Source organism: Mustela nivalis, assembly GCF_964662115.1.
Source record: "Mustela nivalis genome assembly, chromosome: 3".
Taxonomy (NCBI): Eukaryota; Metazoa; Chordata; class Mammalia; order Carnivora; family Mustelidae; genus Mustela; species Mustela nivalis.
The window spans coordinates 127,372,322-127,398,082 of record NC_139022.1 but is presented as its reverse complement, the minus strand read 5'-3'; the positions used below and the strand labels follow the sequence as shown (position 1 = coordinate 127,398,082).

General features: G+C 34.7%; 1 long non-coding RNA gene across 2 annotated transcripts in view; it reads left to right on the top strand.

The window, feature by feature from the left end:
- The window catches only part of LOC309860886, a 443,591-nt gene that overhangs the window by 268,321 nt on the left and 149,509 nt on the right, over nucleotides 1–25,761 (top strand). For both annotated transcript variants that reach the window (XR_014309687.1, XR_014309688.1), the window contains exon 2: nucleotides 12,144–12,272. This is a non-coding gene — a long non-coding RNA (uncharacterized lncRNA). The remainder of the gene's footprint in view (nucleotides 1–12,143; nucleotides 12,273–25,761) is intronic.

Sequence of the window (25,761 nt, the reverse complement as noted above, 5' to 3'; positions counted from 1 at the left end):
GCAGAGAGCCAGATGTGGGGCTCAATCCCAGGACCCTGGGATCATGACCTGAGCCAAAGGCAGAGGCTTTAACCCACTGAGCCACCCAGGTGCCCCAATAAATCTTATTTTTAAAAAATAAGAAGTTGTTTACCTACACTTTTAATTCAATATGTGAATCATTTAATGAGTGAACTAAAATTCATTGTTCCTAGATATTTCTTCTTTTGTAGACACAGCTATTCAGTATATTTTAGGGCAAAGTATAGTTATGAAAAATGATCTTTATCTGGGACATTGATGTTCTTCCCTTATGAAAATATTCCCTATTTTTTAAAGCAGGTGGATGTGAAGTGAAGAATATTTAGTGAAAACTGTGAAGTTCCTGTCAGTGAACGTATTCCAGCAGAGGTTATGTAACCATCTATCAGAGAAGCTATACAAATAGTTGTTACTTTGAATAAGAGGTTGGTCTTGATGATCTCCTAGAACATTTAAAATGTCCATGTGTCTAAGAAAAGAATAGATATTTGTCACAGAATTTAGATATTTGAACAAGAATATAGTAGGATATACTGATTAGTATTTTTATACTAATAAAAGCTCTAGTTTATTTAGTACATGCTATTTTCCATGTACTTTGCTAAAATTTCTCTATGATGATCTTCATAAAATAAACAAGTTCTTTTTCTAAGTTGATGGCCCCACTTCCAAAATTGGCCAGAAGTCCAATATCTGCCTTTTTCCACTGGCAATCTTTTTTCTTCCTATGTAGTGCATGAAAATGGGAAGGGTTTTGTTTTTATTTGTTTTTGTTATTTTTAAGGGTATTTATTTTAGATTTTATTTTTTTATTAGAGAGAGAGAGAGAGAGTGTGTGTGTGTGTGTGTGTGTGTGTGTGTGTGTTAGTAGAGGAGAAGGAGAAGCAGGATCCCTACCAAGCAGGGTGCCCAACTCAGGGCTCCATCCCAGGACCCCAGGATCATGACCGAAGTTGAAGGCAGATGCTTAACTGACTGAACCACCTAGGCACCCCCTAAAAATTTTGTTTTTAAATCTGCACTTGCTGCTTTGGCATTTTTCTTTTCCCTGGGCCAATATGGTCATTTAAGGGTAGACTTTGCCATTGAGGGACCACTTCCTATAGGGCAACTCTGCTAAAGGTCCTTCAAAAAGATGCCAAGACTACATAGTCTAGGCTTTATTTCTGCAGCAAACTTAAATATTTGCTACATCTGGTACCTTAAGAAAATAGCTTTGAACTAGTTCAGCTTTTCCTCTGTTCACAGCGTCAGGTTCTACAATCCATGCCTCTAATTCTGTCAACTTTGATTCCCCAAAAGAACATTCCATTGCCAGTGGACTTAAAGTCCTGCTAGGGTTTGACTTCTTGGATTTTAAAAACAACTTTAAAAAATACCCTCTAGAGATAAGGAAAAACCTAGAACTTGGAGATATAGGCCTGAATAGTGTCCTGAATATTGGAGGGAAGAGAGAGCGAGAGAGATTGAGAAAGGAAATTAGACATTCTATTTTGTTCCTTCCTACTACATCTTTAGTAGCAAGAAACAACTTGTCAACAAGTTATCCTATTACATGAATTTCTCAAGAAAATTTTTTTCTACTATGTTTTACAGATATTAAATTTAATACTTATGGCTGTAGTATAAGGAATTATTGCCTGTTTTCATACATGAGGAGGCTAAGACTTAGGAAATGGAAGCAGCAGTCCAAAATTCAGACAGCTATAGGTGGTGAAACCATGATTTCAAATCTGACCTGTTAGTGCAGAAAGCCTGTGTTCATTATTACCATAGCATACCACCTTTACAGTATCAGTATTCTGATCATGAACATTTCACCCAGAATATTCTGAACACCTATATAGGAGGTTTATAATTTTTTCCCTTATATGAACATAAGAGTAATGAACACATTTGAAATCATATTGCATAGTTTAGATGAGAGTTAGCTAAGTTTAGATAATTGATAAAAAGATTGTGACTAGGGTATTTGTCAAGAGCTGTGGAGTCTGAGTTTTTATCTCATTTCTAAGATAACAAGTTAGCTGCAGCAGTTCCATGGATGTTTGCTGAAGACAAGAGCAACATAAATAGTCCCAAATTGATGTCTATATACACAGCACACAGTGGGTTGTTTTACAAGACAGAAACTCTGAGCTGAGGGAACCCTTATCTTTTATAATAGGCATTGAGCCTCCTCGTTGCTCTGGATGAAGATATTCTGTCTTCACAAGTTATTCACTCTATAAATATTTTTGATGTGATTGTCCAGACGAAAGGGCAATGAAGGCCTTGCTCATGTGATATGCGGAGGTGCAAGAGATTCTTGGAGAATTATCACGTAACTTTACCACCTAGAATGAATTGGTTGGAAAAGGGAGACAGGTAACTTAGGTTTGATTAGTTTCCCGATTTTCTGATTATTTAGAAGTCAAAATCCAGTGCATATTTAAAATATCCTGATTTTTGAAAGTGGACAACTTAATAATTTCAACAACTACCTCAATATTATAATAATATTGATAAATATATACATATATATGATATACAATGTGTATAGACCAGACTTGGCCTGTAGATTCCTAGTTTTCATCCTCTGATTTGGCACTTTCTACAAGGAGAAAGAGGAGAAGAAATGGAATATAGTTTTTGGGTCCCCTAGGTCTGAGAACATTCATAAGATTTAATGAGATTACAAATGATTCAAATAAATTGAATGTTCCCAGAGTTATTAATTTTCATTTCTTCTATTCATTAATTTTTGTTCTTGTTAAGCAATGCTATACTTTTCTCCTGTAGTGATTGGGTAATGGTGGCTTAAAAAATACTGAATGTAGTGTTGTTACGAGAAAAAAATAAAGATTATCTCAGTGCCATGTCTTTTTTTTCCCTTCCTTTTTTTTTTTTTTTTTTTGACAACAATCAACTAGTTATGTTTTTCATAGTGGTCTGTATTTGAGAAGTCAGATTCAAACGGCTGGTTAAAAATGACAAGACAGGGGCGCCTGGGTGGCTCAGTGGGTTAAAGCCTCTGCCTTCGGCTCAGGTCATGATCCCAGGGTTCTGGGATTGAGCCCCGCATCAGGCTCTCTGTTCAGTGGGGAGCCTGCTTCCTCCTCTCTCTCTCTGCCTGCCTCTCTGCCTACTTGTGATCTCTGTCAAATAAATAAATAAAATCTTTAAAAAAAATGACAAGACATCTGAAAGAATGGGTCAGTTTGACTAATCTAAGTAGTTTTATAGAGCTGTCAGAACAGTGTCTAAATGGGAGTAACCACATATTTCAGACAGAGAACTTAGGAAGGGATGGGATATTGTTCATAAGAATGGGGAATGTGAAGGAGGTATTGTCCAATGTAGATGAAGAATTGAAGGTTTAATGAGGAGAACTCCCATTGTTAAAAGCCTCATTGTGTGTATGTGTGTGCATGCATGTATATAAAATAAATAAACTTCTTGTAATATATATGAAATGCACATATATTATGAATGACATTTATATTATAATTTATATATAACTTGATATTACATGGTAACTTTTATGTAAATGAACAAGATGAATAATGTCAGAGTGATCCTAGGAAAGGTAGCTCTGCAAATGAGAAAATTATGTTTGCAATTTGAAAGCATGGAATTTTTCTATCAGACACACTGAAAAAATGAGGGGAAAGCTAGAAGGTTTAGGAATTTTACTCGGAAGTGTGAGCCTTGGATTCTTGTTTCAATTTTTTTTTACCAATTTGCCATCTGATCTTAGGAAAAGGCGTTACAGTTATTTAGATTTCAGTTTACATACATGTAAAATGAGTAGGTTGAACTAACTGCCAGTCTGTGAGATCGTTGGGTAGTTGCAGTCTTTTGCTGTATTTATGCTGATGCCTCTCAGAATGCACAGTGAAAACATTGGGTTCTTGAGAATGTACTGACATGTACTAGAAGCCTTCCAGTAGAGACTTCAAGCACTCTTCTATTCCATGAGGCTATAGTTGTCTCAACGATGTTATTTGACCCATATAGGGTGTTCAGTTTTTAAAAATCATTTGATAAGACTTTAAAGTTGGTAAATTTCATATAAAAATCTAGATTTCTAGGTTCTTTTTAAAAATGGGCAACATTCTGTCTGCTAATCATTGATCGGCTTCAGCCAAATACCGGCTACCCCCTAAACCCCAACCCCTTACATGTGGCAAGTGCTCACCCATCCTGAAATCATGAATGTTAAGGACCACTGATACAGACATAGTGAAAACAGTGCTTTGGGAAGCAAATACAAGGAACTCAGACAAAATGGTGAGCAGCAGAAAGAATGGAAAATGTAGAGTAGTTTGAAATCTATTAATCAGCTTTAATTGAAAAGGCTTAAATTAGAATCATAGACAAGATGGCATAAAAGTGATTAAAAGGAAGTATGTTAATTTCAAAGATGAGGGGTTATATTCCTCACTCACTGATTTATTTAATGAGGAAGCTGAGGTCCAGGCAGGTTAAATGATATGTCCAAAACCATACGGCTCAAGACAAAGACAGGATTTGAATTTATTTTTTACTAGTTTCTGGTCTGTCTCCTTTTGCACCACTCCTTTTTTCATTTTCATTTTTCAAGTCACCATCTAAAAGACACCCCCCATAGAGATGACAAACTGAGTTCTGGGCAGCTCTAAGTGTCTCTCTCTCTCTCTCACACACACACACAAGTCTGTAAGCCCTTTTAGGGTTGAGCTCTATCTAGAACAGATAAGTTCTCAGGACAAAGTGCCTGGAATAGACATGGCACCTAGAGATATTTTTTCGATGACGGAATCATTATTTACCCCAGACAAGTTCCAACATTTCATTTTAGACTGGATGGCCCTCTCACACCTTTGATGTGTGAGAAAGGAAGAAAAGCCTCATTATGTGCCGTTTGAAGGATGCATATAATGGTTGAGGGTAGATAGAGAGGGGAGATTTGTATGTGACCATAAGGAGAGCCACAATTAATTATATTAAATGATTTCATTTAATAGGAAGAGATTTCAAATTATGGGACAAATATTGGCTTAAGTTTAGGTGACACATTTCTTATTAGTTATCCAAACTGTTAACATTAGCTTCCGTTTTTCATTATTCATTCTCTGTTTTGGAGTTCAGTCAGGATGGAAGGCTATATATAATGTTCTCCAGAGTTTCATAATATTAAAAACTGCTTAATCATGCACAGTACATGTTCTTTTGGAAGAAAATAACTTATGTTATTGAAATACGAACCTTTATCAAATGACTTGTAATGTTAATACTGTAAAACCACCTGCTGTTTTATCAAGTTATTACATTGAGGGATCACATGGTTGACATCAGTTTTATTGAAAATAGAGGACTGCCATTTTTAAACAAATGTAATAGCATGAGGTGAGCAAAATTATTATACATTAGGGGGTTTAACACTGAGGGCTTTTTATATATAAACCCAAATTTTAGGATAAGAATTAAACGTACTGAATTTTACCCTAGAAAAGCTGTAATTTAAAGATGGCTTAGTCCATTGTCAGAGATGAGCTAATTTCTCTCTGTGACAGAGGCGAGAGGATTTCTTTCTAACTTACAGATAAGAAGTAATATTGTAGATATGGGAAGAGAAAGTGTATATGCTGCTTCGAGTATATATTTCACAGAAACAATAATCAGAATTTAATTTGCATGATTGTAATGATCTCTCTGTTTTTATGTACCAAAGAAATAGCTGCTACCTTACACACTGTCTGGAGGAAATGTACATATAGAAGAGAACATATTTCATTTATAATTTCATAGAACATCTTGCACAGTATTCTTGTAATCTTACATTCAACCTAGGGTAATCATCATCATCATCGTCATCATCATGAAAAGCTAATAGGATTCATTATTGTTATTGTAGGCTATTATTAGTCTCATTGCCATTTACAGGGGAAACAGTTGAAGTATCTATTAGTGCAGTAGTTCTCTCATTCATTTGCTCTTGGCTTTGCCAATCTCATCCCAAAGATAAGAAATAAATCAGTGTTTGAACATGTCTTCTGTTGTAGTTGCTGTTTTTCTCATGGATTTCAGTGGGACTCTTTATGGAGCCAGAAGACTGAGAGGAAAAATGTTTTTTATTTTTTAATTTTATTTAATGCAATTTCATTTAATGAAGAGTAGACTGTAAAGCATAAAGGTTTGAAATCAATTTAGATTTATTTTATGGTAATTAAATGTGGAGTTAGAGGCACTTCTGACCTGAAAATACTGGTTGAATGCTACTAGCATATTCTGAGAACAGATATCATGGCCAAAGTGTATTGTTGGGTATTGGGTCCAGACTCTCTTTTGGTATATTTGTAATGGAAATGTATGCTGATGGATTATTTATTATATGAAATCAACCCTAAAATGCTACCTATTTTTACATTCATGAATTTACTTGAAGTTTGTTGTGTTTCGATCTTTGTAATTTAACTAAAAGATCACATTACACCAATTCTTTGCTCTTTAAGAGTACCAAAAATTGAATTCTGCTATGATCCAGAATGTTTCTGTATACATATTAATATATAAAATAGATATCTGGGTTGAGTTCACTATGGTTTGATTTAATTTGAATGAATATTTATGATTTTTAAAGTTTCCTTTTATCAGAGCTTTTCTTTTTTTAAAGATTTTATTTACTTATTTGTCAGAGAGATAGAGCACAAGCAGGCAGAGTGGCAGGCAGAAACAGAGAGAGAAGCAGGCTCTCCACTGAGCAAGGAGCCAGATGCAGGGCTCAACCCCAGTACCCTGGGATCATGACCTGAGCCCAAGGCAGTGGCTTAACAGACTGAGCCACCCAGGCATCCCTTATCTAAACTTTTTCACCAAATCTTACTTTTTACTAATTTATTTTGTTTTATTGTCATGTTTGTCTTGTCTCCTTTGAAACTTGAACCTGTTTTGTTGAAATCACTTTTATTTTATATTGTTTTCATTACTCAGCACTCTTTTATTGGAGGTTGTATGGTTTCTATTCATTGTTGCATTATTTTCCTTCATACTGTGTTTCAGTTTTCTAAATTTTAAATTTATAGATGACTTGCCTTTGAAGTTTTGTTTTGGTATTACACAGAGTACCTGTGTGTGCTTTATTTTTTAACAATACTGTATATGAAATACAGTTTTTTCAAAGATAGATATAAACTAATTGTGATTTCAAATAAAGCCTGTTATTTCAGTAGAGATATTCAGTGAATATATATATCTTTTTCACTTTCTGCCAAAATATAAATTATAAAATATACTTACTTATCCTCTTCATTAGATCCATCTTTTATCCTATATTTTTTCTCACAATAAGAAAAGTAAAACAACAAAGTAAGTACAAGAAGAAAAGAGCAATTAATTATAGAAGAGAGAATTAGAAATATTGACTATTGTAAGTCCAAAGCATGTTTCACATGTAAAAATGAAGATAGGAAATGAGAAATGAGAAATGAAATATGGAGGAGACTAATAACATTCTCTACAATTTTGATGAAAACACAAAGAGGAATAAAACAGATGCATTACTCCTCTTAGATCCTTTGTGGCTATGCACAGGCTTCTGCATAGAGATATAGCCACTGAATATAATTAGTTGAAGACTTTATTCCCAACTTCCCATCTTTCAAATGCAAATTAATGGTTTCTATAACAAAAATAAAAGTCCTTGACACACTCTTGAAGAAGGACTCAAGTAAAATGAATAATCAGTTGAGATGAACAGTCTAAAATTATCAAGAAAGGATTCACAGATTTTGCTTTTCCAATAAAGCAGAAAGAATTGTTGGAAGGTAACACTTGTTTCAAAAGAACCATTTTATTATGGGCAGGTAATATAATATCTACTCAAGATCTAGTGAGATAGAATGGCTGTGTGAGGTTGGGCAGCTTCCACAATATTTGGTTATACACAGCTCTACCTTCACACCAGGCATTCATATTTTCATATTTATAAATATTTCCAGAAAAAGTAAATCCTAAAATATTATATTTCTATAATTAATGCTTCCACTATTTCTTTCTAACAACAGCATTTGCTGTTAAGGGAAAAAAATGGAGAAAACTTCAATTTAATTGCTTTTCTAGGCAGGTAATTATCTTCCCAGTCTCATCTAACTTATGCTTGATGTTAATTTGATTGAAATATTTGTAAGTTTCTTCTGTCCCTCCCCCATAGTTTTTCTGTTTTCATTGCATCTGTGGCAGATTAAATTTATATGATTTATTTCTGTTTACTTTCTTTTCCTGTGTGTGAAATTATTTTCCACAAATGTTTCAAATGAGAATGAGGTAACTTCAAAATGTTAAGTGATTTTCATCTGGTAGAACAAGATATACTTGGGAATGACTCACAGAGTTTCTCAGACTTACTCTAAATGGTCTAAAAGCAGAGGTAAAAAGCTTGTACCTTTTCATCCCCTTCACCTGCTTCACCCAATCCCTAATCCCCCCTAACCACATGCTGTTGATCAAGGATAATGACCTTCCTGTGGTAGGTAGTAGTGTAGATGATGGTTGGACTTGAGCTACTTTGCCAAAACTGCAATAAATATATTCATATATCGGAAGAAATGGCCCCAGCAATAAGAGTCTGGGTTGGGCTGCCTCAGGTGGGGGACTCAGAAAGGAAGAAGAGATGAGATAGGAGCTCCCATGTCAGAGATTTGTATAGTAATGGAGGCACCCTACCCACTCTTCAAAGACTGCCAGTAAACTACCCAGGGAAGCAATGGCAACAAGCCTAACATCAGACATTGTTTTTGTCCAGTTAGGAAATGAGATGTCACTTTTGGACCTTTATCTACATTAGCATTCCATGCAGGTGGACCAGCACGTAGGTAGATGTCACCTACCTTCCCTCACCTCACCCCTTCGCTCTAGCTTCAAGATGGTGTGTGCTTGATTTACATATACTCATTTTAAGAAGTTATAATGATTGAGTATATATTTCATATACTTATAACGCAGATTCATATTTATGTATTATGTATGTATTATGTGTGAATATAACTCATAAGTTATAATAGTTATAAGTTCTATATATATATGTGTGTGTGTGTGTGTGTATAGTTCTCTGACTTTTTCAGCTCATGTAACTGAATGATGTCAGATAAGTGGATTTAATTTCTACTGTAGTTACTGGTCTAGATTTAGGAAATGACCTCTGGAATTACTGTTGACTTTGGGGGCAGGTTTTATTTTGCAGGGTATGGGGAAGGAGGCCTGTATACAGAAAGAGCCATTTCATGAAGCAAATCAAGTAATAGAAGCAGACATAGGCTATATGAAAGGGGGAAGAAAGAAGATACCAGATGGAGGACTAATCTCTGGTTCCTGATTCTCAACTTTATTTCTTGACCTTGACCTCCATTAGATAATCATATATCTTTAAATGTACATCATCTTTTTCTCAGCTACATGACAATGACATTTAGAAACATCTTGAGCAAGACCTCAGGATGTCTATTAGAAATTTCTAATTGACATTTCTCTAAAGATGTATTTGGGTTGAGGCTAACCTACTGCCTAAAAGCAACTTCTCTGAAAGAGATATGCCACGGACAAACTACTACTACATCTAAGCTATATAATATCTGTAGAAATGGAAGTATGTCATTTCCCAGAAATTATACCTATCATAAAATGATCTCTTTTTCTTCTTTTAGGCCCCATGTATGTATGATTCAAATGTACCCAAATTTACTGAAGATAAATTCTTATATTTAATGTAATTGTGCTAGCCAAGGAAGGAGCTAGAAACAAATGGAACATATCACTGACATAAGAAAATCAATCTCCCAGCTCTCTAAGCTGTTTTCCTTGTTTCTTTCCATTTGTTATTATTTATCCTTACCTGTTGACTTCCAAGGGCAGTGCTGATATTTACCTTCTGATGAGGTTACTTTATTTTAGACCCAGAGACTGGAACACATCATTATTCACTAATAAATATCATTTCTTTTCATTTGGGTTCTTGGGGTCTTATGAGGTGAATACTTATTAAATTGAAATAATAAATATACTTGAGAACTGACAAATAGCAAAGAATTTTTTGTGTTTTTGAGATGAAAACATTTATAAGAGCATGGGACTCCTGTATTTGATTTCCCTACTGCTGCTCAAAGTAACCTTTGGCAGTTATCTCTCAGCTTCCATGACTGTGTGTCATTTGAACTCCAACAGTAGCCAGAAGCTTTTGAGCCTTGGAGCTCTTTAGAGATTCTTAGATTGAAACTGTTAACTTGAAACAACAAAATCTGAACTGTGTCTCCATTTAGTGACAACTAAAATGTTGGTGTTATTGACTCTTCGAAGTATTAAAAAGGCCTACGCCTATGTATTTGACCAGCTTTGAGTTATCTTTTAGGTCAGAAGGTCAGCTCCAAATGAATTTTACATGCTTTTTTAATAATATTAAATATAGGCTAATATATAAATATATATATATATTCACATAAATAAGATATGAAAATAAGAGAGCTTTTTTAAAGAGCCAGTAATTTAAAATAAGTAAATAATAGATCCATAAATTCATTTGATTGGGCCCTGGATTTGGTTTTTCAAGCATTTGGTGGACAAATCATTGATTAAAGATTTGGCATTTCAAAAAGGTATTATTTTTTTTTCCAAGTTTATTTTTTTTAATTTTTTTTTTAATATAATTTTTTATTTTTTGTAAACATATATTTTTATCCCCAGGGGTACAGGTCTGTGAATATACATGTTTTGCTTTCATTCTGCCATCTGAAAAATGGGTTTATACATTTCAAAGATTAAAAATGATTTGAAGTCTTCTGAGAAAGTTGTTTCAAAACTATAGATTACTGTCTTGTTTCCCTTACCCCATTCAGATTTCTATTCTAATATAATTAGTGAAAATCAATAGAAGAATAGATTCATTTTTGAAACCTGTATCTCTGTAGCTTCTTTCTTCTATCTACCTCTCTTCCCATGTTTACTTAGCATTCCATTCATGTTGAAGCAGACAGTACAGACTAGGAAAAGGCTTATATCACAAATTTAGTTAAATTATGAAAAATTGCAGTTCTCTTCCTGGTGATTATCTTCTACTAAAACAAAAGATAAAGTCTCTTCTTCTAAATACCTGGTTATAGGAGAGTAGATTCCCTTCAAATCATTTATGTCTTTCTCTTCCTCTTACTGATTTTAAATTCATTTATAATTTGCATCATGAGAATTCCTGAACTGTAATTCTTTCTAAAAAGATTGAAAGAAGTCCTTGGGAAACCCAGGTGTTTATCATATTTCCGAAGAAAAGCATGAACAGGAGTTATCCAATAATGACTGATCTCTTATGACTCAGAAAATTCTTGATATTTATAAAAAGACTAAATATGACTTAAGAGAAAGGTGCCTGGGTGGTTCAGTCAGTTAAGCATCCAACTCTTGATTTCAGCTCACATCATGATTTCAGGGTTGTGAGATTAAGCCTTGCATCCTTCTCTGCACTGGGCATGGAGTCTGCTTAAGATTCTCTCTCTGTCTCCCCTCACTCCCTCCAGCTTGCACTCTCTCTTTCTTTAAAAAAAAAAACAAAAAAACAAAACAAAACAACACACAGACACACAAAACAAACAACCCCCAAGCTCCCAAAACCCCAAAACTAGGAGAGTGAGACTACCATACTAAGATGTGTGTTAGGCTCTTTGCATTCCATTTGAGTATCTTCTAGGAAAAAAGTCAATTGAATACCTTCTAAATGTGTGGGATCTTAAAATTGATTTGAGAAATATGCTTTTGCAAGTAATTTGACAACTGTTCAATACGTTAGTGTACATTTAGTTTATTGGTGCCTTTTAAATTGTGATTTTTGAGCAACTTAGTGAATAATTATAATTAAGTCTTAATACTTAATAAACAATGGTATATTTATATAAGTCTTTATTATAAGTTGATATTCAGTTATATATGATGGGTTTTGTCATCTGACTTTTTAAAATTTTGCATTTAATTTTTTTATTAGCAACTTTTAATCTTTTAATTTAAACCTGGGATATTCAATTTTGTTTAAACTTAAAGCTCTTGACAATTTTTTTTGAAAACTTGGATCTCTTCCTTTTGTGTCTCTAATTACTATTTCTTCACTTGGAATTCTGTTTACACAGTACAATGTAACAAGACTATGGATTTGCAAAATTTTGGAACCTGGCACAAAATTGTTTCAGGAAGATTTGAAGCAAGAAGGACTTGTTCCTCTGATTTACAATGAAAATTAAAAGTGGAAGTGTAAGATGGCGAGTCAGTTTTATGATTCAGTTGGATTAAAAAAAAGTATTAGGTGTTAGAAACATTTACCCAAGTATGATCTGTGGAATTGCAGTCCTGTAGAATACTTGGAGAAAAAAGGTTCTGTGGTCATGTAAATTTAGCAAATGCTCTTAATATCTCTCTTTTCTGGGGAAAATATAGAATATTTTAAAAAGTTTAACAAATGTCAAAAATTATGCAAATAAAATTTACTTCCCAAACCTTTTTGAAGTAGAATCTAAAAAATACTATTAGCATCTCAGAGAATAATTCCTGAAATCTGTTTTACTAGAAAGTAATAGGAGAGAACAGCATGAGATAGCTGTCTAATTTACTGACCAATTTTGAAGTTAGAGAGAAAAAATATTTTTGTCACTAGCTTTATATCTCCATAGAGATATAGATGTGTAGATATCTTTATATCCATAGATTTATATATAGAGATAAAGGTATAGATAGATAATATGGAGATTTTTTTTTAATTTTTTATTTTTTATAAACATATATTTTTATCCCCAGGGGTACAGGTCTGTGAATCACCAGGTTTACACACTTCACAGCACTCACCAAAGCCCATACCCTCCCCAATGTCCATAAACCCACCCCCTTCTCCCAACCCCCCTCCCCCCAGCAACCCTCAGTTTGTTTTGTGAGATTAAGAGTCACTTATGGTTTGTCTCCCTCCCAATTCCATCTTGTTTCATTGATTCTTCTTCTACCCACTTAAGCAATATGGAGATTTTTTTTAAAGATTTTATTTATTTATTCGACAGACAGAGATCACAAGTAGGCAGAGAGGCAGGCAGAAAGAGAGAGAGAGGAGGAAGCAGGCTCCCTGCTGAGCAGAGAGCCTGATGCGGGGCTCGGTCCCAGGACCCTAAGATCATGACCTGAGCCGAAGGCAGAGGCTTTAACCCACTGAGCCACCCAGGTGCCCCAATATGGAGATATTTTGTAAGCCTTTAATAATTTTCTTTAAAAGACTTTGAGATATTTTAGAAATGAGATTATTGGGTTAATATTGATAAGGACTATGGTTAAAAATAGCCAGAATTGGCATTTGTATCATGGCTTATTGATGGATGTTCTGAATGTGTTGGATCTTGTCCCCATTTTAAAGGTAAGAAGCAAATCAGAGAAATTAAGTATCTTGCCCAAAGTCACTTACTGTGAATGCAGGGACAGGTTCTGAACTAAGGATGGCTTAGGCCACAGCCTGTGGTTTTCATTACCACAGTTGCTTCACCTACTAAACTTCCTACTGGTGCTTCCCAGGAGCAGTTGGAGAGGTAGGAGGGATTAGTTATGTAATTGAAATAAGGTAAGGTCAAAGAGCATTGGAAAAAAAGGAAATTTAAATAGGTAGTAAAGGATATGTTGACTAAGAGTATCTACAAAATATTTTAGAGAAGGAATATTGTAAGTTTGTGGAGGGGTTGTTATGATTACAAGTAACTGGTTATGTGGTTTTCCACATGGGATTACAAGCAATTTGACAGAGGACTGTGGATGTTGACAGAGTATCATTATTTCCAATCCAAGATAGAAAAACATCTATAAAAGTCTCCTTGGCCACCTTTTCCAGCTTGCAGATGGGAAAGGAGGTAGGAGAGCAGAGGCTATGTCAGCCTTCTCATATTTGTTTGTAGTCCAAATGGATATATAGTATTTGACTATACTGTGTTAAAAAAAGTTTAGAACTATTCCTTAGAACTATTCCATAGCAAGTATTATCTAAAATTACTGCTATTATAATGAGAAACTCAAATTTCTATATTACAAAACTCAGTTAAAGCCTGCATTTCTTGGTCTGGTAGAATTTACCCCAACAACTTTATTGTTGAGTGTTTTAGTGAAAATGCAAGGACATTTAATTTGCTGGACTGGGTACACTTTTGAGTATACATCTGCACCCTCATTCATTTTACTTTCTCTCAGTTATCCACATTTGTTGGACCTATTTATTCCCCATAAATAGTTCTCAGATTGTGTTTTAGACTTTTGAGATTGTGATTTCTCCTAATGGGTTTTCACGTTGAGCATAGTCGAGAAGGGATGCGGGGAGAGGGTAGATACATTGCATTTGCTATGGCACACTAATTTTCAAAGAAGGAAGTTGTTCGAGGAAGAGCCATTGGTGACTTTAGAACTGTGCTGTTGAGGAGTGCCTGGGTGGCTCATTCACTTGAGCATTAATAGCGTTCGTTTTAACTAGGTCATTATTTCGGGTTTTGGGAGGGAGTCCCGATGGGGCTCTTTGCTTAGTGTAGAGTCCGTTTGGAATTCTTTCCCTCTTCTCCGTCCCACTCTGCTCCTACCCCCATTCAGGAGGGCACTCTCACTCTCTCTCTCTTAGATAAATAAATAAATCTTAAAAACAACAAAAACAAACCTGTACTGTTGAATAAGAAACCACTAGCATGGTGTGGCTGGCCTGAGTTGACATACTCAGTATACAGTATTTTTACTGGATTTCAAAGATAGTACCTTAAAAAAAGTAAAACATCTCATTAATGTTATATTGATTACATGTTGAAATTATGATATTTTGAATATACTGAGCTATGCAAAATATATTAAAATTAATTTTACCTATTTATTTTGACTTTTTAAAAATCTAGCTACTGAAAACTTTTAAATTACACATATATCTTGTATTATATTTTTATTGGAGGGTGCTGCTTAAAAATATTTCTTTAATGAGTCAAAAATGAGTCACAGTTGGGGTTAAATTTGAGGCTTGAACCATTTGAGAGTTAGACTTAAATAAATCCTATTATGTGATTAAAGAGGAAATTCTAAAACTATGATTTAAAAGAGTCCCAGTTGTGTGTATATACTTATCTCCAAATTTATCAAACTGCATACATTAAATATGTGCAGCTTTCTGTCAATTATACATCATTTAAGTGGTTTACAAAAATGAAAAGATTCTCGTTTTTATCTATCTGTGGCTACTAGGAAAAAACACACATGTGAGTGTATATGTATGTGTGTTAAAGGTGTGACTATTTAATATCCTAGTTTGGTTAATTCAAGATCTTCCTTAAAACTATTGAGTTTTTTAATAGAATCATTTTTTATAAAACACTTAAACTAAACTGAAATATCATCAGTTTGGTTCTTGTAGTCTCACAAAATTTCAAGTTATTTTAGCAGGGGTAAGTAAATCCTACTATCCCTGAGTCATTTTGCTTGTATTCATCTTTCCTTTTTTTTTAAAGTTATATGTCCAAGCCTGACGATGTACCTTCTGATGTTTCCATTTCAATGTCCTACCAAACTTCTGAAATTGAGTTTATAAAAAAATAAATAACAAGAATTATTATAGTGTATTTTACTAATTCTGATGTTTGAAGTCTCAGAAACATTTTTGTTGGCATTGCCCACATAAAGTTTAGAATTTTCCTAGGTGAATTACAAATATAGAAAAAAGAGACTGTATTCACTTTTTTTTTGAGGTAGCATGAAACCAACTACTATTAATAGCTAGATTTCAGCAATTTCAAATTTTCCTTCAAATACACATGCTAAATCTTAGTTCAAAAGCATGTAAGTAAATTTTCTTTCTTTTTTCCTAGTCTTACTACATTGATTCTGTGTTGGGATTGACTTTATTTATGAAAAATAAACCTGAAAAGATGTGATTTAAATTCTATAGAACTTCAAAAATATCTTTAAATATGACTATATTTTAATATAAACATATTATTTTAAATTGCTGGTTATCAAATTAAGTACCAGAAGGAAATAATTAGAATAATTTGTGTCATTATTAATTTCTCTCTACAATAGAGAGGTATGAAAAATAGCCCACAGAACTACAACAGAAAGTCCCAAATTACTTCTTTTGGTGTTATTCTCAAGTCATATATTAGCTTCGCACAGTGTAGTTCCGGTTAGTCTAATTGTGCCAGAACAAGGATGGTCCAAGTGACCTGTTTTGTTTTCTTTGGCATGTCTGAGGTTTTTCATTTGAAATACTCTACTTAGGAATGTGAAAGTGATTGACATGAATAGATGTGACCTAATTCATTTTTCCTCCCTGTTCTTAGCCTTGTCACTTCAGACTCCAAACTAGTTTCTCCAGGCCTGAGAAAAGAGAGGAGCTGCAGGAAAGTTATCATGCTCTCTGCCCCCTTCCTCTGTAGCACTTCTGTTTGGCACCTGTATGAGCAAGGGTTTCTGAACTTTCAGTTCAGCTTGTTACTCTTCAGCAAATACTTCCCTCGTCAGCCAGTAAGACACTATGCTGGGCCCTAAGCTGAATCTTTTAAATATATTATTTTATAAAAACTCCTCACAAAAATCTTGAGAAGTAGATAACTTATCTAAGGACATACCAATGGTAATTTGCTGTATTAACACTCTTGGTCGCAAGTGATAGAAACCAAAGTTAAATTTACAAGGAAAAAAATAAGGAGGTCATTTATGGATTTTTATAATCAAAAACTCAGGTGTCACTACTGGGTTTAGAAATGGCTTGCTTCAAGAAGCCCGAATGATGTCCATTAGGACTTTGTTTCTCTCTGTTACCTGTCACTGGTTCCTCATGTGTTGACTCCATTCTCAGGCAGACTGTCCCTCCTGTGCTGGAATGATGGCTGCTACAGACAGACTGGGACAGTATCCCCAGTAAAAGTGAAAACTTCCATTTCTAGCAATTTCTGAAAAGTCCTAGGCCTGCCTCTGATTGAACCAATTAGTCACATAGCCATCTTTAATGTTCACAGGAGAATATTCTGAGAGGATTATGCTTGGGTCATTGAAGCAGGAGTCAGGTATGTTCCTTTCTCTAAACACAGGACTTAGAATAAAGGTGAGCTGATCTCCTAGATAAGATTGGGAGGCTGTTACTAGAAGAATGGTGAGTTGACACAGGAAGGCCAGTAATCACAGATGTACACTAGGGAGGCCAACCAGGATCTGAACCCAGGTTGTTTTTTTGTTACTATTATTATTGTTACTATTATTATTATCGTTACTAATCCAAGCTCGTGATAACAGTATTATACTATATCCCCTTCAAGCTAAGTGCTCCTTTCTCTAAAAGTTTTTATCCATGGCTACTCTTACTCTCTCCTCAATAAAAATAGCATGTATATCTTGAAAGAAGTTGCTGGGGCTGATATCGAAGAGGTTACTGTCCATGTTCTTCTCTAGGATTCTGATGGATTCCTGTCTCACGTTGAGGTCTTTTATCCATTTTGAGCTTATCTTTGTGTACGGTGTAAGAGAATGGTCCACTTTCATTCTTCTACATATAGCTGCCCAGTTTTCCCAGCACCATTTATTGAAGAGACTGTCTTTTTTTCCACTGTATATTTTTTCCTGTTTTGTCGAAGATTATTTGACCATAGAGTTGAGGGTCCATATCTGGGCTCTCTACTCTGTTCCACTTGTCTCTGTGTCTGTTTTTATGCCAGTACCATGCTGTCTTGGTGATCACAGCTTTGTAGTAAAGCTTGAAATCAGGTAATGTGATGCCCCCAGTTTTGTTTTTCTTTTTCAACATTTCCTTAGCAATCTGGAGTCTCTTCTGATTCCATACAAATTTTAGGATTATTTGCTCCAGCTCTTTGAAAAATACCGGTGGAATTTTGATCAGAATGGCATTAAAAGTATAGATTGCTCTAGGCAGTAAAGACATTTTAACAATGTTTATTCTTCCAATCTAAGAGCATGGAATGGTCTTTCATCTTTTTGTGTCTTCTTCAGTTTCTTTCATGAGTGTTCTGTAGTTCCTCGAGTACAGTTCCTTTACCTCTTTGGTTAGGTTTATTCCCAGGCATCTTATGGTTCTTGGTGCTATAGTGAATAGAATCGATTCTCTAATTTCCCTTTCTGTATTTTCATTGTTAGTGTATAAGAAAGCCACTGATTTCTGTACATTGACTTTTTATCCTGCCACGTTGCTGAATTGCGGTATGAGTTCTGGTAGTTTGGGGGTGGAGTCTTTTGAGTTTTTCATACAAAGAATCATGTCATCTACGAAGAGAGAGAGTTTGACTTCTTCATTGCCAATTTGGATACCTTTTATTTCTCTTTGTTGTCTGATTGCTGTTGCTAGGACTTCTAATTCTATGTTGAACAAGAGTGGTGAGAGTGGGCATCCTTGTCGTGTTCCTGATCTCAACGGGAAGGCTGCAGGCTCTTTCCCATTGAGGATGATATTTGCTGTGGGTCTTTCATAGATAGGTTTTATGAAGTTCAGGAATGTTCCCTCTATCCCAATACTTTGAAGCATTTTAATCAGGAACGGATGCTGGATTTTGTCAAATGCTTTTTCTACATCAATTGAGAGGACCATGTGGTTCTTCTCTCTTCTCTTATTGATTTGTTCTATCACATTGATTGGTTTGTGAATGTTGAACCATCCTTGTAGCCCAGAGATGAATCCCACCTAGTCATGGCCTCTTCGGTATCACCACAGCAACTTCTTTCAAGATAGGTCTCCAAAGGCAAAGGAAACAAAAGCGAAGATGAACTTTTGGGACTTCATCAAGATCAAAAGTTTCTGCACAGCAAAGGAAACAGTCAACAAAACAAAGAGGCAGCCCACGGAATGGGAGAATATATTTGCAAATGACAGTACAGACAAAAGGTTGATACCCAGTATCTATAAAGAATTCCTCATACTCAACATACACAAAACATAGAATCATATTAAAAAATGGGCAGAAGATATGGACAGACACTTCTCCAATGAAGACATACAAATGGCTATCAGACACATGAAAACATGTTCATCATCACTAGCCATCAGGGAGATTCAAATTAAAATCACATTAAAATACCACCTTACACCAGTTAGAATGGCCAAAATTAGCAAGACAGGAAACAACATGTGTTGGAGAGGATGTGGAGAAAAGGGAACCCTCTTACACTGTTGGTGGGAATGCAAGTTGGTGCAGCCACTTTGGAAAACAGTGTGGAGATTCCTCAAGAAATTAAAAATAGAGCTTCCGAACGACCCTGCAATTGCACTACTGGTTATTTACCCCAAAGATACAGATGTCGTGAAAAGAAGGGCCATCTGTACCCCAATGTTTATAGCAGCAATGGCCACCGTCACCAAATTGTGGAAAGAACCAAGATGCCCTTTAACGGACGAATGGATAAGGAAGATGTGGTCCATATACACTATGGAGTATTATGCCTCCATCAGAAAGGATGAATACCCAACTTTTGTAGCAACATGGACGGGACTGGAAGAGATTATGCTGAGTGAAATAAGTCAAGCAGAGAGAGCCAATGATCATATGGTTTCACTTATTTGTGGAGCATAACAAATAACATGGAGGACATAGGGAGATGGAAGCAGAAGGGAGTTGAGGGAAATTGGAGGGGGAGATGAACCATGAGAGACTATGGACTCTGAAAAACAATCTGAGGGTTTTGAAGGGGTGGGGGGTGGGAGGTTGGGGGAACCAGGTGTGGTGGGTATTAGAGAGGGCACGGATTGCCTGGAGCACTGGGTGTGGTGTAAAAACAATGAATACTGTTACACTGTAAAGAAATTTAAAAAATAGCATGTATATAGTCTGAATTATTCCTTTCAACAAATTAAAATGCATTTTTGCAGTTGGTGCCTATTTCTTAAATTGAGAATAAAATATTGAGCATCTCAAGAGCAAAGACCATCTTTTCTTCCTCTTTTGGGTAGTGCATATTGCAGGTTGACTAATGTGAATCACAGCACAAATATCCTTCGTGTACATTATGTTTTATATTCTACTTCTGAATTTAGTAATTACTGACTTCAAAATAATGAGAATCGTTTCTTTTCTAATAAGTCAACAAACAAGCATCCTTAGTCTTCATAGGATAACACACTCTAAAAAGCTGCTCAGATGCTTAATATCATGGACAGATGTTCTCAGAATTTAGGTGGCATTCTCAGGAAGATTATGATGTTTGTTGACGTTTATGAGCAAGTCTTATATCTTATATATACTTGCTGTTTTATATGTGTAGCTTTTTAAACAAAGAATACATTAAATATTTGAGAAATATTTTGTTTTTGTGGTTAGAATAAAGGTTTGGGCTCAGATAGGCTTAGATCCCAATCTTGATGTGGACTTAGATAATCTTAGTCACTGAGCTTTAAATTTTAAAATTTGAATGGATGTGGCAGGATTTATAAAATAATATATGTGAGGTGCCTGGCTCAGAGCACAGTGCATTTAACTGCCCAATAATAAATGGCTCCTTCCTTTTCTTTTCTATCCTTACTTTCCCTGTCATGTAATTGTTATGGCCATTTTAGCATACTTACACATACCTTCAAGCACCTGTCTGGGAGAGCAAAAGATGTCTTACAATATTCAGGCTACACATGAGTTCAGTGTTCACCTTGTAGAATACATTGCTGTTGCCATACTTGTGTCAGCATACCATGACCTTACTTAATTGGGAATGAAGAAGAGGAAGGTTGCCTAACCCTCATTTTTGTCCCTGGTTAATTATTTATTCAATATGAGACACTCACCTCCTCTTTGAATCTTGAAACAGATTTTTCTTAAATTACTCTAATGAACATTAACTTAACATCCGGTTTTGAGAGTCAGTCTGGGCTCACATCCCACTGATGCCCCTTACTAAGTCTTTATCTTGAGCAAGTGATCTCCTTTCTTCCTCTGTAGACTGCAGTGATCATAGTGCCTACCCAAGGGATGGTTATATAGATTTAAAGAATTATATGTGTAAGGTGCTATGAGCAATACTCAATAAAAGTTAACACCTAGTCATCATTATCAAGTGTAATATGAAGATGAGTGAGAATTTGTTTTTATTCCCTAAGTATTCCCATCTAGTAATGGAGGGAAAGAGACATAATCCAGATAACTCTAGTTATCTAAACTGCATGCTAAAACAGAGGAAAGAGAATTCCAAAAATGGTTAGGAGGAAATTAATTTTTACCACAATTGCCCTTATCTATCTGAGGCACAGTGATCTTTTTCTACTGTTGAAGGATTAATAGAAAGTGATGTTATTACCTGTTTATTCCACAAAGTTTATTCTGCTCTGATCTTTATGATTTCTCTTCTCCTGCTGGGCTTAGGGTTTCTTTCTTGTTCTTTCTCCAGCTCCTTTAGGTGTAGGGTTAGGTTGTGTACCTGTAGCATGTAGTCTTGAACTGTGTCACTTTTTACGTAGACCTGTTAATTATCCCCAAGTTGGTAGTTTCCTTCTCACCAGGATAAGGACTTGGACACTTGGACATTTGTTGGACACTTGGACACTTGGACATTTGTTGAACTGAGTTAGTAAAAATCATGTTTTAAGAAGGTAAGCAAGGAAATTTTGAATTTAGTAATAAGCTGGAGAGAACTAGTCTTAATTCATGGATATACAAAACCAAATTTTTGTAAGGAGACCCTTTTGCATTTGGATGGCTACAAATTTGGGGGTTCATTTTGAGCTGAACTATTAAAATAAGCAGAGATTGTTTCTGAATGTATGCAGCAAAGTTACTGTTGTTGAGTTTGCCCCTAGAATTAATTTTTTGGACGTTTCTAAGAAAATACTTTGTTGTCATTTACATACAGACAAAATAGCAAAAGTTTGAATTAGATGGCACCTAGAGCAAATTCTGAGTCCTACTTCTCATGTGTGGATACTTTTCTGAGCCTCCAAATCTTTTTCCATAGCAATGGGGCTGTAATAATCACTTTACTTGTTATGAAAAATAAATATGATTATGCATAGGAAGGATTTATGTAACAAGGTCACAATAAATGGAACTAATAATAATGATAGTCCTTTATTACTGGGGACAGTCACATTCATATTGTTTATCAGTTCAGAAATAGACACCTGAGAATAGGTGCTGAGAACAAAGATTATTTCCACATAGAGCTGATTCCCCTAATGTATTTCTAACTGTCTCTGAAAATTATAGAATAACTTAAGTACTCTGAGGGGATAGTTCCATCTGTTCAATTTTTCGATCAAATAAGGAATGAAAAGAATGTATGGAGCACGGGGGACTCAGTAATGACTCCTCTGATGTCTTACTGCTTCCCTTCTTTTTTTACGATTAGACATTAAATTTTACAATTTTTTTAATCCTTCCCTAGCGCACTGACTATTACTAAAAATGAAAAGATTGTAATCTAGAAATGAGAACAATCTGGAGCCATAATTTCAGTGTGACCTTGGGCCAGTCACTTAGATGAAATGTGTGCCTCAGTTTTCTCATCTAGAACATGAAGACAATAATGGTATCTATCTTTTAGATTTGTTGCGGACACTAAATAAATTAATGGACACAAGGCCCCCTAATTAGCCCTTCACACATAGCACGTTTCATATACATGTTAACTATTATTGGTACTCTCTCTTCCTGAGTGAAATCTGTTTTCTATTCCTATATCTAACCCTAATATTTTTTTACGGCTTTCACAATTTTCCCCATACCCACAATATTTCTTTAAATTAAATTGAGTTTTTATTTAGCTTTATATTGAACATTTATACATAGAAGTAAAATCATGAATGTTTTTGTGCTTAGTATATTTTTATCATTATACATGAAATAATATATATAACCTTGTAAGAAGTTGCCTGTGTTTTATATTCCCCTTCATACTGCCAGTATTATATATACCACATTTATTTACAGTTCTGTACCACTTGCTTGAACCTTCAAATTCAACTCCAGACTATCCATTTTCAATATTATACAAAACTAGGAATATATATTAAGAGAGAGCAAGAGAAAGAAATGTGCTATAAATAAAGCCATACTGATTATAGCCATTAATTATTAAAGTCAACCTATGTTCTTGCTTATCTATTCAGAACTAATTTTCACTGTAGGTTGATTAGACACTTCAGTCCTGAGAACATAGAATGTTTGTCCATGAAATATAGTTTATATAGAGAAAACATACATACATATATATGTACCCATATACCTGTGCGTATGTGTATGTGAGGGAAAGAGAAGTGATAAAGCTCTAGTGAGACCTTAAAAGATAGGCAAAATGTGAATAGGCTATGGTGTACTTTTCTTTGGAACATCACATAGTTCATACTGGAAAATGTTTAATACTTGTGTCTATATGATGAACTTTAGCAGTAGTCATGAAAACACTCTTTAATGGTGATAAGTTACAGATTTATCATCTTAAACATCACTGTGGCATACAATCTGACCTTAAGAAAATACCAAGAAATTCTCTAGAAATAGAACTATAAAATGATAACCTCTTAGAATGACAGTTGTCTTTGTAAGGGATCAGCTAATTCTTTACATCTCTCAATAGACATCCATAGCTAACTATTGTTTAATTGGTGAATGTGGTGTGACCAAATCATCTCAATAATGTCCTTCTTCCAGAATGTTCATCTCTTGGATAATGGGAATGGGCCTGAGGAATAAGGAATTAATTGAAGAAAGATAATGAGCATGGTTTCAATCAGGCTGAGGAGAGAGATGATGGAATAGACAACTTAAATCTCAAAGTTCTGATTTATTTGCTTTATTAAAACAAAATTAATTAAAATTTTAAAACATTAAAATGATTATAAACATTAAATATACAAATAAATATTATATTAATATGTAATATTTAATAAATTAAATAAATATTAAAATAAAATATTAATTAAAACAAAATATTAAGCATGACACCAAACTAGGTACTTGTATAGTACAGAGTTAAAAAGAGACAAACTTAAAAATGAAGCCTAGTCTCACTGCTTTCAGTTAGAATCTGAGTAGGAAACATTCCACACGGTGTACAAAAAGATTGGAGATGCTTTCAAATGCCTTCCTTTCCATAGTCACTCCTACTCTTCTTTGGTCAACTACAAGTTCACACCTTTATGTCATAAAACAGAGGAAGTGCCTTCCCCCAAATACCTTCAACTTGCTCATGCTAAGAAACAAAACAAAACAAATAGACAAATAAGAACAGAAGAGATAGTCCTCTGAAGTTACCATTTTCTTTTTAGCCAAGTGGGTACATGCATACAATAAATGTTGCCACTTAATTGACATGGTTACTTAATGGACATGGAGTTTTAGACAAAGTATGTGCTCTCTCTAAGTCTTGGGTTCCTAATAAGAAAATGGTGATACCAACGCCTACCACTTAGTGTTTTTTTTTTTTTTTTAATTTATTGTTGTAAGAACACTGAACATGAGATCATCAACCCTCTTAACAAATTTTTAAGTATACAATACAGTTTTGTTAATTACAGGCACAGTGATGTACTGAAAGATCTCTAGACCCTATTTATCTTGAAAATTTCATAATTGAAGCTTTGTGCCCATTGATTAGCAACTCCCTATTTCATCCTCACCTGCCATCCCATCCCTTTAGAATCTACCATTTCACTCTCTGCTTCTGTGAGTTTGACTATTTCAGATACTTCATATAAGTGGACTCCTGTAGTATTTGTCCTTCTGTGACTGGCTCTTTCACTTAATGTCTTCACAGTTCATCTATGTTGCTGTATATGGCAGGATTTCCTTTCTTTTTAAGGTTGAATGATATTCTGTGTTATAAATTATCCATCAGTGGACAGTTTAGTTGTTTCCACAACTTGTCTATTCAGAATAGTGCTACAGTGACCATTAGGATGCTAACATCTCCTCAAAAATCCTGATTTCAATTCTTTTACATATGTATGCAGAGGTAGAATTGTTGAATCAGATATGGTAATGCTATTTTTGATTTTTTGAGGAACATCCATACTGTTTTCCATAGTGGCTTCACCATTTTGTATTCCCACCAGCTGTGCAGTATTTTTTTTGTCCATATCCTCACTAGCATTTGTTATCACTTGTCTTTTTAATGATAGCCATTTTAACAGGCATGAGATAATATCTCATTGTAGTTTTGATTTGTAGGTCCTTGATGACTGATGATGTTGAGCAATTTTTCATGTACCAGTGGCCATTAGTGTGTCTTCTTTGGACAGTTGGGCTTGTCATAAATTGCCCTTATTATGTTGAAATACATTTCTTCTACACCTTGTTTGTAGAGAGTTTTTTTTTTTAATCATGAAAGGGTATTGAATTTGTCAAATGCCTTTTCCACATTTATTAAAATTATCATGTGATTTTTGTCCTTCATTTTGTTAATGTTTGTTAATTAATTTCACATTAATTCACTTTCAAATGTTGAACCTTCAAGCATTCCAGGGATAAGTCACACTTGATCATAGTTTTTAATTCTTTTAACATGCTATTGAATTTAATTTGCCAATATTGAAGATTTTTGTATCTATATTCATGAAGGATATTGTCCTGTAATTATCTTTTCTTATGTATCTTTGTCTGGCTTTTGTACAGGGTAATGCCAGCCTCAGAGAATGAGTTTGGAATTGCACCTTACTTTTTAATTTTTTTTGGAAGCATTTGAGAAGTATTGAGGTTAATTCTTTCTTAAATGTTTAGTAGAATTGACCAGTGAAGCCATCTGGTGCTGGGCTTTTCTTTGTTGGGAAGTTTTTGATTA